General features: G+C 37.9%; 1 long non-coding RNA gene across 1 annotated transcript in view; it reads left to right on the top strand.

Annotated features, from left to right (window-relative positions):
* Positions 1 to 970: 970 nt before the first annotated feature.
* Positions 971 to 16,518, top strand: part of LOC115297202 — a 42,105-nt gene continuing 26,557 nt past the window's right edge. Inside the window, exons 1-3 of the long non-coding RNA XR_003911338.1 lie at positions 971 to 988; positions 5,452 to 5,699; positions 13,329 to 13,389. This is a non-coding gene — a long non-coding RNA (uncharacterized LOC115297202). The remainder of the gene's footprint in view (positions 989 to 5,451; positions 5,700 to 13,328; positions 13,390 to 16,518) is intronic.

Here is a 16,518-nt window from a genome sequence, read left to right as displayed (position 1 = left end):
CATCCTTTTCATTACAACCTCATTTATGTTGATAAATTTCTCTTGACTAAGTTCCTCTGGATACATACGTAGAGTCTCTTGGGTCCCAGAAGTAAACATTCCCTTAGTTAGCTATTTCTTCCCTAACTCTCTCTCTGCCCCTCTCTGTCTGTCTGTCTGTCTATCTATCTATCTATATGTGTATATGTATATATGTATATATATATACACATACACACATATTTGTATATGTATATATAATATATATTATAATATATACTACATATAATATATAGCATATATGTTACATATTATTATACATATAACTATTTCCTCTACAGCTATATATAACTCCTATAATATACATAATTTTTTTTACTTGAATTCTTCTACTGACGTCATCACTTTTTTGTCTTTTTTTGCTGCATTTTACCTTGGTAGTTATCTTTTTGGATTATCCATGTCTTAAAATATCACATGCATTTACTGCTGAGCACTGAGAAGCCAGAACAACTACACCCGTGCACTCTTGTGTGAACTGAATAACAGATGTGCAGTGACCAGTCACGGGCAGAATCTGACAGAAGTGACGTGATTGGTCACCCATCATGCTGCACATTTGTTAGTTTATTTAGTAATTTGAGGATTGATGATCTAGCAACAACATTTGAAATTCATGTGGTACTGCTAGTTAATATTTGTATGGTAACTGAAATATAAACTTTTTATTGAGGAACATGTGTTATTTCAATCACTTCTGGTAACTGCTATGTGTGCATAACAAGAATTGTCCAAAGTAAGAACTATACACAGTCGTTCACCCCTCCTTCGGTTTTGCTTTCAGTTACATGCAGTCAACCACAGTCTAGAAGCAGATGATCCTCCCGCTGACATATGGTCACAAGGTCAATAGTAGCCTAATGCTACATCACAATGCCCAAGTCATTCCCCTCACCTCATCTCATCACATAGGCATTTATCATCTCACATCATTACATGAAGTTAAAAGGTGAGTACAGTATAATGAGGTATTTTGAGAGAGACCACACTCACATAGATTTTGTTACAATATGTTGTTATGATTGCCTTATTTTATTATTAGTTATTATTGTTCATCTCTTACTGTGCATAGCTTATAAATCAAACCTTACCACAGGTATGCATGTATAGGAATAAACATAGTACATTTAGGTCTTGGTATTGTCCTTGGTTTTAAACATCCACTGGAGGTTTTGGAATGTATCCCCTGTGGATAAGGGGGGCTACTATATGTATATATTTGTCATTCCCCATATTAACTAAATTTTCGGATTTCGTAATTAGCCATTAATCACGATTATTTTCACTAAGAGAACCCCTGAAATACTTTTATTAATTTTTAAGACATATATAGCTTGGGGCACATGGGAGGCTCAGTTGGTTAAGCGTCTGACTTTGGGTCAGGTCAAGATCCCACGGTTTGTGAGTTTGAGCCCCACGTCAGGCTAGCTCAGAGCCTGGAGCCTGTCTTCAGATTCTGTATCTCCCTCTCTCTCTCTGACCCTCCCCTGCTCATGCTGTCTCTCTCTGTTTCTCAAAAATAAATAAAAAACATAAAAAATTTTTTTAAAGTCAGAAATAGCTTGCCTCCCAGGGGAAAAAAAATACACACACATACACACAAAATAGAAGGAAGTCCTTAAAGCTGAAGTACACCTAACACTTACAACAAAATTAATCACTAGCTGCCTACGCTCTGGCTCAAGATTTTTTTAAAAAGTTTTTATCTAATTCAATCCAGAAAAATAAAAGTAAACACTATCAGGTAAAATTATTTTCCAATAAAACTGATTAAGCTTCCCACAAATACAAATAAGCTTCAAAACAAAATAAAACAGACTGGAGAGCACCTAAAGACTCACAGCCAGGTGTCACTGAAACCAGTGGACATGGGTGGCTAATTTTGTTAGCTTGTTTTTAAAGACCTTTGACTTATAAAACACAAAAACTTTGTAAAGTGCCTTCTAACTTAGATTAGGTTCCTGAGTTGCTTAGGTTAACAATAATCATTTTAAGCAAGGCCATAAATAAAGTTACTTTATAAAGACCAAGATCCATTTTGCTACAAATGGCCAGATTTCATTTTTTCTCATTGCCATGTAGTATTTCATTGTGTATATATATATGTATATTTCACATCTTCTTGACCCATTCATCCATTGATGGACATTTAGGCTTAGAGAAGGACAGATACCATATGTTGTCACTCATAGGTCTAACAGGAGAAACCTAATAGGAGACCATGAGAATGGGAAAGGGTGGGGAAAGAATTGGGAGAGGGAGTGAGGCAAATCATGAGAGACTTTTGAATGCTGAGAACAAACTGAGGGCTGAAGAGGGAGGGGAGAAAGGGAAGGGGGATGATGGTCATGGAGGGGGGCACTTGTGGGGAAGACCATTGGGTGTGATATGGTAACCAGCTTGGTAATAAACTATTAATAAAAATAAAAAATAAAAATAAATAAATAAAAATTTTAAAAACGACCATAGATCAGGTGAAGAAAGTTTACTAATTTTTAACATTTATTTATTTTTGAGAGACAGAGAGTGAGCAGGAGAAGGGCAGAGAGAGAGACACACAGAATCCAAAGCAGGCTCTAGGCTCTGATCTGTCAGCCCAGAGCCCAGCGCAGGGCTCGAAATCATGAGCTGTGAGATCATGACCTGAACCGAAGTCGGCCGCTCAACCAACTGAGCCACCCAGGTGCCCTGAAAGTTTACTGCTTTTATTGCTTCACCTTCCTTTAGATGGTGGCGATCGGCTTTTCGTTGTTTCGTTCTCCTGCATCACCAAATACTTGATAATTGCATCGAAGACTAAACGTACTGATCTCTATAAACCCTGAAGAATTCCTGTATTATTTTATTTGTCAGAATTTTAATTTTAGTTTTTTTCCCAGATCTTAGATCATTGCCTTTTCAAGGTCAAATCTCCTGGGACCTACCCCAAGTCCCTGTGATCGACAAACTATTCATCCTCATTCAACAGAGATAAAATGTCTTCGGGAAAAATTTCATCAGCCTAATGGAAACCACCCACATGGCACTGGCCATCTATCTTCCTGAGAAACCTCTGAAGCAGGCTACTGTACTTATAAATCCCAATTGTGGAAAAGGTGACACAAGGTTTGCTTTTCAGCCTGCTCCACTGTCTTACAGTCACAAAATAAGCTTTACTCCTAAACCGTCTTCTCAAATTAAACTAAGCAAAAAAAAAACTCTTGCCCTTTAACTGGGTTTGGATATTTTGTTACCTGGAAAGAAAAGCACATTAGCCGATTTGCACATTAGCAGAAAACATCTTATACGAGAAAGGCTTTACCACCCATCGTGAAGAAAGGTATGGGGTCATTAATTCACTCAACAAATCTTTTAAATGCCTATTATGCGAATCCCTGAGAGGATAATATCAGAGCAGGAAATGAAAATGGGAAACCGAAGCAATTACCCCTGAAAAAAGTGTAGGCTTTGATTCTTCATCATTTTGATCAATAGTTGGGTCAATTATCACAAAGGTTCTGCAAATGAAAGTACAGAGCAGGCATTGTTCACAGACTGACTAAGTGTGTTACATTCCAAAGCACTGTCATTTCATACATTGTCATTCAGTGTAACTAAATACAAACGACTTCAAAAGTCACATACATGCATATTTAGTTAGCTCCACCACAATAATTTCTGACTCATTGGACATCAAGATAACAATTGCTACTAAGAGAGGAGGTCGTAATATTCACTTGGTTATAAAAAGAAAACTTCATATTTAACAATGGTAAAAGACAGTGACCCAAGACATGTAGGATGAAAGTTTTGATGGGGAAAGAGAAATCATTATTGAGGATGACCCATGTCTGGGGAAGATACAGTTAATATCAAAGCATGTCTTTAGAAATATAGGCATGTATGAAAGAAAGTCCACAAAGGGGGAGAGGACAAGAAAAATGCAATGCTTCAAATAAAATCTTCTATTTTTTTCAGTTAGGAGATTAATGCTGACAAAAAGTATACACTAAGTGGAAGAACTTCCAATTAAGCTTAATGAGAGAATAAGATATTCTCTTATTAGATTTAATAACGTATGTCACCTGATCAGAGATGGAGACAATGGAGCAATGGAAATTTCTAGTACCTTTCCACATAAAATATAAGCCAAAATCACATTTTAACATTAATAAACACTTCATAGGAGGAGCACAAGCTTCTCCTTATGCAATCCTTTATAACAACATATACTTGCTAACTGGTTTAGCTGACCGAAGAAAATAATAGCATATCACATATGCAATTATTAAATACATGTATTTGACTATATAGCTTTTGCTTTACATTAGATTCCAGGGTGTCTGCAGTAAGCTGCTCTGAATTCCTATTAACTTATTTCCTCTTGATGTATGAATTATGCTTGTACAGTGTGTGTAAAAGAAAACTCCATCTAACTCTGAATGATGTAGATTCAATTTCTAAGAGATGTCATTGAATCTTCACAAACATGAACATTTGGGTTTTTTTCTTCTGGCACACAGGAGAGTTCAGAGAAACTGAGAACTAAAATTATAAATCATAAAAAATAAGATGCTCCAAATCTAAAGGCACATTAAGCTTTCAATTTAATCCATCTCATGGGTCATTAAACACCATTTGAAAGGTAAAGCTTCAGGTAGGAGACAACACACGTGTTTCTTTTTTCTCAATTGTGATTCTTCTTACCTAAACCTTTAAAAGTATCTTTTTTACCTTTTCAATAAGAACTGTTATGATGACAATTTAGAGCCAAATTTAAAGCCTTGCCTACAATATTCTTCATTACTTCACAGCCTGTATTTTTGTGACATTACAAACCTTTTGGAAAAGTACAATCCCAGGCATGCGCCACTTGATTGGAAGAATTTTTTAACAAGTAACAAGAATGATGTTCCTAATTCCTCAAATGATATATTTTCTTTCATAATATCCTCTTCATTTGTCATGATTTCTCTTTCTGTTTGACCTCTTTAATCATTACAAATATAGTGATTTATAATCTCTTTTAGATTGTTCTATTTTACTTCATTTGGGGATGTCAATTTTACTCTTTACAGCAGCTACTGGCCCTTTTTGTGTTTTGATTTATGACTCTAACTTTCACTCTTTTCTTCAATCAAAGATAAGAGAGACCCAGTCTAGGAATATCTTCTCGAAGGAGCATCCTGAATTGCTTGCTCAAGGCATCAGGGATTTTACAAGAGCTAGATCTGATTATAGAATTTATTCTGATCTTGAAATTCACCCTTCACTTAAGTAATTTACATGTAGATCCACTGTGCATGTGTGGTACTAGATTTTTTTCAAAAATATTTCTCAGTCCAATGCCTGGAGGAAACACACCTAAGTCTTTAATAGTGGGTGGAATTCTCTGAGACTATGAGTGGAGTTTCTCTGATTATGTTTTCACAGACTGAAGTCCTTTGCAGGCCCAGCTTTAAGGAGGTGTCTCAAATCTAGATATGTACCTTTTTCTGAATCCAAGTTCCTGTACTAAAGATCAAAACTCCAGCCTCAACATCTGAGGAGCGCCAAGAGAAAAATCACAATAACAAGCACCTGGCTTGGAAACCTCCGCTCCACACCTCACTAAAGTACAACAAGCTGCCATGTCTGGCAAAAGCTCTTTCCACCTCCGTAGGGAGCCCCGGCAGGAAACGGTAAGAAACGAGCAGCACCAGGCAAACCAAGCAGACCAAAATAATGCCTCAAAGACTCTGAAAATTTAACTCTTATTGGAAAACACAGCACATAAAAATCAGGCCAGTCACTTCATGATAAACCTCTAAACAGAGTATCTTCCTGCTAAAAAATAATTAAAATAAAATTCAAATTGGACCCAGGGTTTCCTAAAAATAATGGTAAAAAATGTCTAGGATATAATAAAAAAAAAACACCCATCATAACAAGAAACAAGAAAATTCCTTAGCAATTATTAAAATACAATCACAGAGGCCAACACTGAGATGAATCCAATGTTGAAATTATCTGATGGGGATTTTAAAAGTAGTCATCAAAAATGTGGTTCATTGGCATCTAAAGGTCCTTTTGAAAGAAAAAAATAGAAAATGTCAGTAATGAAACAGAAGTTATTAAAAAGAACCAAAGGGAAATCATAAGACTATCAATAAAACAAGAACAATAAAATCTTATTGGCTAAGTGCAAAAATAGAGAAGGCTGAGGATATAATAACTAGAAAAGATCAATAGAATTTACCCAATTTAAAAAAAAACAAGAAAGTCATCTGAAAAAAAATTATCAAAGTAATTTGGTATATTAACAAAGATCCAACATTTATATAAACGAAGTCTCAAAAGGAGAGGAAAAAGGTTTGCAAACTGGCTTCCATGCAAAGACAGATAGAAGAAAGGCAAACAGACCACTGCAGATCAGTGGTGACAGATTGGTAGGTTCAATGAGCAAGGACGCTTACATAGGATGCTCATCTTGGGCAGCCACAAAGCAAGTAGACCTCCACACCTGCCCACCAGAATCTTAAAAGTTTATCTAGAATCCTTAACTGGATTCAGTCACTTACATCATGCAGGTAGCCTCAGACTGCATTGCTCTCCCAAGGCCGTGTCCTTTAAAAAGACTCCGTGAATGGCCGGCAGAAGGTACATTCCAAGGATGGAGTCTCCAATTGCCCAGGCATGCTCTCGGGTCAGCTGGAGGTCAAGTCCACTTGATGACCTCGCCCCAAACTTCACCTCTCAAGATTGGCTATTACAAGCTCACCTGCCCTCTTCTCCCACATGGTGTGCTAAGCTGTCAACAAAGATCATTAGCATAGATGTGGCTCATTTGGCAGCTATCTGGCTGTATTGGAGGCACACACTGTAGCAACAATAAAGGCACATAAAGAGAAAACATGGATTAAGATAATGATTCCCAAAATAAGTAATGATCTTTTCTACCAAGAGCCTCAAGATCCAAACCATTGATTTACTAAGCCCCTTATAAATGAGGGCTGGATCACTCGGAGCAGTCACTTGTGTCCTAGTGGGATTTAATAAAAATGATACATTCGCAGACTCTTCAGGTATGAACAGATAGCATTCTTTGTGGATTATGGCATAGGTGGTTATAATATTCAAGGCCATCCAGTTTGGCAGGATAGCTTTTCTCATTAGAAACCAACAGTGTTTAGAAAAGACAGACTTTGAAAGATATTGTTTAAGGCTTGTTGGGTGAATTTAGTAAAGCCTTCTGTGTGCTATGATGTCCTCTAGGACAATGCAGAGGCAAAGGTGGCAACTAAATGATTGTACTGGTTGAAAAAAATGTGCCCACTTGGCCTTGAGGAGAGGGAGGTTGGCAGCTTTGGGAACTTGACTTGGTTATATGTAACATACATTTTAGATGAGGGAGACAGCCCCGTCAGGTGTGAGGAGATGAATTAGGAGCAGGATATGCCAGACCAGGATCTCCACCTTCTCCCCTCTTTCAGTGTTGTGTGTCTTCTTCCAAGCATGGTGTGTTTCAGCAGCTTCAGCTTACATCAGGGCCATGGGGTCCCAGTGGAGATTGAGTAGTCCCCCCTCAACCAGGAGTGTGAAGTGACTCACCATCCTGGCGGGACACTTATTGCAAATTCTAGTAGATAATGCTTTTCCAGACACGATGGGGCCCAGTGTTCTCAGCAGCATAGCACATTGATTCACAGTGAGAGTTGGCACAGGGGCTGCCTCCTGTGACTTCCATATCTTTACAGTATTGGGTGTCTTGGCAGGAATCCCAGTCTGGCATGTGGGGCAACAGGCCCTACTAGTTGATTATTCAAATGTATTGCAGCCTGAGACAGTACTTTAATCCACCTGGCCAAAATAGTTTGACTTGTTAATAATTTAATATGCTGCTTTAATATTTCACTTTTTCCTTTCTATCAATCCTGCTGCTTGCTGATTATGAGGGAGATGGAACCTCCACTCAATGTCATGTTCTTTTGTCCAGTCTTGTACATCACAACATCAGGACCTTTGAAATGTGACCCTTGATTATTGTCTAATCAACAAAGTTATCAAAGCATGGTACTTTTTAAATTCCCTAATGGTAGCAGCCTGGTTTGCATGATGATGGTAAATTTGGGGTTAGGTCAAACACAGTGTCCACAAGAACCAAGCCGTATTTAGAACCCTCAGTGAAGGGAGGGGCTAATACAGTTAGCCAACCCCTTATCAGTTCAGAACTCCAGTGGATGGCCCCAGACTCCTTTGGCAGTTGCCCTGCATGTCCTTTAGAACATATGACATGCTATTACTGCATTAACCAAGTCATTGTACTTTAAAGGAAACTGGCATCCTTGACAATGTGCCATCCCTCCTACTCACTACTGTGGGGGCTCTTCCTATGCACAAAATCTGCTATTTGGTCTGGTGCTAGGACTCATACCCAGGCTAGGGCATTAGCTTCCTGACTGCCTGTTAGCACCTTAGAAGGCAGGACATGGAAGACAGTGAGGACTGCCTCAAGCTCTTGCAGGTGAACCAAAACTTTTTCCCCACATATCCTAAACTCTCACGGGTTTATTCATGACCACCCACCCTTTGGCTTCCTATTGTCCAATCATAGAGTCAATCCCTTTAGAATGGCCCAACGACAACCATAAAGGCTTAGTGGCCAAGGATTCATGAGTGATCACCAGCCAAACTGATCTGAATTTAGCCCATTGGCCGCTGTGGTTTGTTACAGGTTCTAGGCCCCTGTATACCAAGCACAAGCACCAGTTGGAATTTCTCCCATTCTTTCTCCATAAGCTGTAAGGGCCACCACAGAAATAGGGGCAAGGGCCTTTGGAAGATTTACATACTCTATAGAACCTAGTAGCACCTGCACTTCTTGGCTGTTAGAAATGATGCTCCTCTGCTGCAAATAGGCATGCCGCGATTTTAAGCCATGGTAGAGATGGATTAATGGAACATAGTCTCAACCCATCCCTTGATAGAAAGGGGATTCTTACCAAGGTATGCCATTTGTTCCTTCATGACTGGCTCTACCTGTAGGAGTTCTGGGTACACTGGTAGGAGCTCTTACTCTATGGGGATATATTTGGTTTCTGCCCCCTTCAGAACTGGGACCAAAATCCTAGAGGAACTCTTCCTTTCTGTTGTCTCTGTCACAGTGCCCAAGTTATACCTTCCAGAGGCACAGACACATAAAACTAAAATGGTAGCCTCGCTTGGGAGATGCCCAAGCATCTGCTTCATTAGTATTTTTGCCCTTTGAAAGGTGACTTGTTCTGATCCCCAGTCACATACGCCCTTTCTTCACCAGGCAGTATGAAATGCAGAGACACCGTGCCAGGTGGGAATAAAACTCCTCCAAATTTCAAAATCACTATAAAAGCTTGTCTCTTTCATGTTCTTAGGGGTTGGGTAGGCTGACATCTTATCAATCACAGCTTTTGGGACAACACACAACCTACCCAAACATATGATGCCCCAAAACTTTACAGTGGTGCCTAAGCTTTGAATGTTTGTAGGTTCACTACTCACCCTCTGCCTTTGCAGATGTTCCAGCAAAGTCTGCTGAGTGTCCTGGAGCCAAGGCAAGGCTTTCACATGTTAACATTGTATTATCGATGTAATGGGCCCATGTAGAGAAGGAGAACGGGGAGAGATCGTGCATGACCATCCCATGATAATTGTGGGGCTATGCAGGTAGCTTAAGAAAGCACTTTTGCAAGGATACTTATATTAATAACATACTTTTATGTAAATATAACCTAAAGGAAGCTTTGCATCATTTCTTATTTGACAATGCTTCCCACATAGTTTAACATATCAAATAAGCCTAATTATTTTAACATCTCTATTATAAAGAGAGATAACAAATCTTTTGAGATGTTCCAGAAGTCCTCTGAAAAAAAGCCAAAGTTAGTTAAAGATAGAAAATTAATTTAAAATTTGATTTTTGAAAAGTGTCAAAATATCAAAAGGCTTAAAACATTTGATTAAATAAGATCATAGGTTACTGTGAAACAAATCTATTTAACCAAGGGGCAAGTAAATATTTCAAAGGCAAATACAGAAGTTATACAGTTATGAAAAAATTTATCTCTTCTAATAGAGAAGAGTCAGTCCTCTGGAGTCATCAAATACTTGATAAAGACAACATGAAGCACAAGAAATTATTTTTATGAAACACATAATCTCTGTTTTCTAGCCAGATTACCAAAATACAAAGAAAAACCTTTTATAATCTTATCAAAAATAAACCAAGAGCCTAAGAAAGCTATTTCCTAAGAAGTCCATGCCAAGACATCATAATTAAAGAAGTCTGAAAAGTAAAGACAGCAAAGTCTTGAAAGTAGCCAAAGAGAAATGATGGATTACCTATAGGAAAACACCAATTCATGTTACAGATGATTTCTCATCTGAAGCCATAGAGTCTGAAACAAGTGGGGAAACATTTCACAAGTGCCAAAAGAAAAGAATGATCCACCATGCATTCTGTATTTGGTAAAACAATTCTTCATGAATGAAGAGAAATAAAAGCATACTCAGATGAAGGTATTTCATCTGTGAAGAATTTCTGGCTAGAAGACCTACTCATAAAGATTGACTGCAGGGAGTTCTTCTAAAATAAAGGAAATATTAAAAGAAGAAGGAGGAGGAAGATCAGAAGGAGGAGGAGGAGAGAAAACTTGGAACATCAGGAATGAAGATCATGGACAAAGCAGAAGTATGGTCACATAAAAATAGGCAGTAGTTTCTCTTGTGAATTTTTACTGATAATTGAAATAAAAATTATAACACTGGATACTCCAAACAATGATGTAGAAAGTGGGGAAGGTAAAGGTACTGAAATGGAAGTGAAGTTTCCATACAACACAAATAAATGGTAAAATGTTGATACCAGTAAACTATGACAAGTCACAATGCATACTGTAATGCCTACATCACATAGAACATTATATAAAGAGATAAATCAAAAGCACTGTAAATAAAACTAGATCGAATGTTAAAATTTATTCAAGGAATCTAAAGGGAGGTAGAAGAAGAGAAAGAGACATGAGTACCAGAGGAAACATAACAAATAATAAAATGACAGTGTTAGGCTCTAACATATCAATAATTATCTTAAAGCTGAATTGTAAAAAATACACCAATGAAAAGACAAAAATTGATAGAGTGGATTAAATAAAACTACAACCCAAATATATTCTGTTTACAAAACTCAAGCCCTAGGCCCTAAGGGCCTTTACCAAGATTCAATAATTCCCCAAGCCACTACAACATCACTTTGTTTTTCTCATTTTGAGTTCCCTTTCATTTCTGGCATCTGGAGTTTTATTTTTCATTCAAGCTAATGTTATATTTTTTTATTAGGGAGTTATTTCTAGGGATTTTAATGTCATCTTCTGCCACAGTACTAGATCTTAAACTAGGTCCTAATAGAGAGTGTGGAGTGTTTTTATGATATCCTAAAAATGTGGGAATGAATATACCATCAATTATTATGACTCTCAAAAAATTCCATATTTTATGGATAACAACACATTTATCAAAGTGCTTTTCTTTCATTAAACATTCATTCATTTTAACATAATCCTATAAATTCTTCTAGTTGACCAATAAAATCTATTTTCCCCTTCTTTAATGACAGAATTCCTGAGTGTTAGGTGGATATATGGGTGCCAGCCAGAAACTATATTTTCCTTCCTCCATTGATACTTGATATCACAGGTGATTAAGAAATAGCTAATGATACATGCCTCTTCTGTGTTGGAGCCCTAAAAAGAAATATACATATGAACCCCTTGTCTCTTTTCTCACTTCCTACTAACTGGGATTATGAAAGCTTAAGCCACTAGTATCATTGGATCTAGAGATGGAAGCCACATGTTAAGAATGTCAGAGCTGCCCTTTCTATCCTGGAATAGGAGGTTAGGTGGGAAAGAAATTAACATCTGTCTTGCTCAGGACTTTTTACACAGAGGGTTATTATAAGAAGTTTTGGCTTGTATAACCGTGGAAGTAAAATAGGGCTCAGTTACACCCAGTGAGGAAATGGAAATGAAGATCTCAGAGGGAATAGATTGTGAAAACCAAGTTGGTCATAGATACTGATCTCCAAGGGGCAGTCCGGTAGGTCAATGTTGACTTCCTGTTTGAAAGACCTCAGTCATGGCTTACAAAGCCATTGCTAACTACATAGTCTAACTTTGCAGTGGGGAATCTCGACAGAGTATGTGTGTCATATGCTTCCAGAAAGATCTGAAATAATGGAATAGGATAGTGATCACCTCCAGACCAAATTCGGCCCATCATCTGATGTGTGTGTGTGTGTGTGTGTGTGTGTGTGTGTGTGCGTGTGTGCAATTCTATGGGTTTTGACAAATATATAGAGTGTGTAATCAACATCAAAATCAAGATAAAGAACACGTCAGCATCCCAAAAATTTCAGCCTCAACTCCAGCTCCTGTCACTCACTAGTTTTCTTTCTGTTCCTACAATTTAGGCAACTGCCTTAGCAGCAACAGCAGCAGCATTTTATTCCTTATAAATTCTGTTTTTCAATCAGTGTTATGACCTAGAGGAAACATCCTTCTTCTTCACGAGGAGAAGGACTTTCTGGAAGAAAATAACATGTAATAACACTCTAACCCTAGAGAGAAATTGAAATTGAGTGTGCTGGGTGAGTGAACCTGGAGAAGCACTGTTAGGTAGAACAGAAATTCCCTCCACTGCCCACCCCACCCATATCCCACATACAGCAGACAGGTCCCTGATATGACTCAGTAGACTTCTCGGAGTTAACAATGTCCACAGGGTACATCATCTGAGAGACCCCCCCCCCCCAAAGACTATGGGCTAACCCTTCCATGTGGGTTTTTGTGTCTCCTGAACAAGGAAGCAAGCAGGGGACAAAAGAATGAAAGACAAGGGACTATGCAAGCTGCCTAGTTGAGTGTAATCTTTTTCCTTTAAAAACCGTGCTTTTAAGAAGATAAAGGAATATGTCATTTGGCATGGGGTGGAAATCCTGGCCAAAGGGGGATCCCGCCAAGAGCCTGAATAAAGCTTCAATAAGGGCCCTGAGACTTCGCTAAGTAGCTTAATAATCTCTCCTCACCTTTAACCTGAAATGTCCTCTTTGAAAGTCCAGATTGGCTTTTCCTGGAAACCACTTCAGTAGGAGAGTGAAGGCCAGCAGAGAGAGATTTTCTGAGGGGATTGGGCATGGAGCTCAGAGGAACAAAGCTCCCTCTCTTCTCTCTCAGTTCAATTCCTGGGACAGAAGCCATCATCCAGAGCTCCTGAAATTGACTTTGCTTCAATTCCAGGTCCTGTCATGGTTTGATGATAACACAGGGGCTCCATTTGCTGAGAGATAACTTCCAGGAGGTGAGTTTTGCTGCCACAGGATTTTGTAAATAAAGTTTTATCAGAACACCAACACACTCATTCTTTAACATGCTTCTGCACTGCAACTTTAGAGCTAAATTGTTGCAACAGAAATAATATAGCCCACAAAGCCTAAAATATTTGTTATCTGTCCTTTACAGAAAAAGTTAACACCAGACACAGGTGTAAAGAAAAAGATTCTGCACCCACCTCTGGTAGGAATTAAGCTGTTTATCAAACATCCCAGCTATCAGTACAAAATTGAATGCTAGGTAGGGAACTTCAGCAAAGCTCTGAATGTATAATGAGACATTACAGGACCAGTGGAGTAGATTTCAGGAATACTCTAAACATGTAATTTCTTGTAATGCCAACACCACTGGAAAATAAGTTATCCAATCACAGTTAAATCTCATTGTCTATAACCATTTTGTTTAGTAAGATATTGACATGGAATAGCTCAACATCTTGTTGACAGAGAAAAACAAAATGCATTGAACAATCTTATTGTTAAATATTAAAATATTGGATATACATCTATAAAAATAGATATAAAATATGTATATACATTTATATATTGAAGAATCAAATAAACAACTGTTCACATTAATGTTGTTAGAAGTCAAGTTTCTATATAAGAAAAAAATTTAAATATGAAATCATATAAGTAAAAAGCCTATAAGGTTAAATATAAATTGAATTTTATAATATGTTGATTTATTTTTCTTTTTTAAAAAATTTTTAATGTTTATTTTTGAGAGAGAGAAAGAGAGACAGAGCGTGAGCAGAGGAGAGACAGAGAGAGAGGGAGACACAGAATTCAAAGCAGGCCCCAGGCTCCAAGCTGTCAGCACAGAGCCAGATGCAGGGCTCGAACTCGCAACCCATGAGACCATGCTTAACAGACTGAGCCACTCAGGTGTCCCAATTTATTTTTTTTTTATAAAAAAATATAAATTCTCCAGCTCTGTTCATGATAAATACCAAGAAATAACAATACACCAAGGCCAATGAGAAACCCCTTACTCAGATTGCAACCTCTAAGTACCATCACTTCCCCCTAAAACGCACCAGCTTCTTGGAGAAATGGCTAATTCATGACTGAGGGAGGAAACCTGGAAGTTCTTGACACACCAGAAAGTAAGGACATAATGGAAGACATTGTGGAGACATCTCCAAAACATATTATTACATAAAACAGGCAAGTCACAGAAATGTCAAATATACAGGAGCTGACAAGGGGCTACCCATGGCACAAAATGGGACAATTGGAACATCAAAAAGAATAATGAGAGAAATGGATAAAATACAGAAAATAGGCCAAAACCATAATGCTACTTTACAAATCACTTCTTGGTCATTCTTGGAGGTTGCTATGATACGAACTTATTCTAAAATTTGGTAAATAAGTGCAAAAAAGCATGCATTTATCTTGCCTTTATTCCAGTGTGGGCCATACATAGTCAAAGAGAGAATGTTCTTTTTTACAGAAGAATCAAAGCTAATAAGAGCAGAGGTAATGACAGAATCAGAAAATTGCCATTTTGAATATTCTAATGAAATTCTATGCATAGGCAATGGTGTCAATGTCTGCTAAAGTATTCAGAGACAGATTTCTGGGAAAATTTGAATGAGGTTTCAGTCTTACAACACCAGAACCCATGGATCAATCTCCATATTATTAAAAGTAATATCCCTTCTGGTGTAATGCTGCAATAAATACACAGCCCTACCTATGAATTATTTCAGCTCCTCCCTCCAAAAAAGAAATTGAATCTGAATCTATGGAAGCCTATCTATCAAGTTTACAGGAAGTAAAGGGAATAAAGAAACACTTGAAACAATACCATGAGATTGCCATCAGCAAAATACAGAAAGAGGAGAATTTTATATGACAATGGACAGTTTCCTTCAATAAAGAATTGGCATTTTAAAGAGCAAAGGGGAACTATTATGGATTACAGAACTTAAAATCCATATGCCATATATATATATATATATATATATATATATATATATATATATATATACACACACACATATGGACTGGCTTACATTCTCACATTTTGGCACATGAACTATGAAGACATTTTTGAGAGCAATAGGGAGTGCTGACCATAGAGACTGGCTATCAGATGAATGCAAAGAATTATTCTTCATTTTACTGGGTTCAGAGTATGGTTGTATTATTAACATCTTTATCTGTTAGGAGCACTAAAGCATTTGTGGTGAAAAGATATGATGCCTGGAACTTTCTTTTAAACACTAACAGTAGGGGCACCTGGGTGGCTCAGTCGGTTAAGCCTCCGACCTTGGCTCAGGTCAGATCTCACGTTCATGGGCTCAAGCCCCGCGTCAGGCTCTGTGCTGACAGCTAGCTCAGACCTGGAGCCTGCTTCCGGTTCTGTGTCTCCTTCTCTCTCTGCCCCTCCCCCTCTCATGCTCTGTCTCACTCTGTATCAAAAATAAATAAAACATTAAAAAACATTAAATAAATAAAACATTAAAAAATTTAAAAAAATAAAGTAAATACTAACAGTAAAAAATAAATGAAATTGATAATTGAACCAAGAATAGCAGCATTTTGATAATTGTAAAAGGGTAAGTCGATGAATTTTCATTGCACTATTCACTTCTAAAAATAAATACACATCTGAAAATTTCCATATATAAAGGACTTTATTTTTTTATAATAGTTTATTGTCAAATTAGTTTCCATATAACACCCAGTGCTTCTCCCCACAAGTGCCCCCCACCATGACCATTACCCCCTCCCCCCCCTCCCCTTCCAGTCCATGGATCGTCTCCAGTATTCAGTTGTCTCCCTTGATCTGTGTCCCTCATCTTCCCCCCTCTCTTTCCCCCTTCCTCTCCCCATGGCCCCCTGCCAGGTCTCTCCTGTTAGACTTATGAATGCAAACATATGGTATCTATCCTTCTCTGCCTGACTTATTTCGCTTAGCATGACACCCTTAAGGTCCATCCACTTTCCTACAAATGGCCATATATCATTCTTTCTCATTGTCATATAGTACTCCATTGTGTATATGTACCACATCTTCTTGATCCATTCCTCGGTTGATGGACATTTAGGCTTTTTCCATGTTTTGGCTATTGTTGACATTGCTG

This window comes from Suricata suricatta, chromosome 7 (assembly GCF_006229205.1).
Source record: "Suricata suricatta isolate VVHF042 chromosome 7, meerkat_22Aug2017_6uvM2_HiC, whole genome shotgun sequence".
In the NCBI taxonomy this organism is placed as follows: domain Eukaryota; kingdom Metazoa; phylum Chordata; class Mammalia; order Carnivora; family Herpestidae; genus Suricata; species Suricata suricatta.
This window is presented reverse-complemented; position numbering and strand designations above follow the sequence as displayed.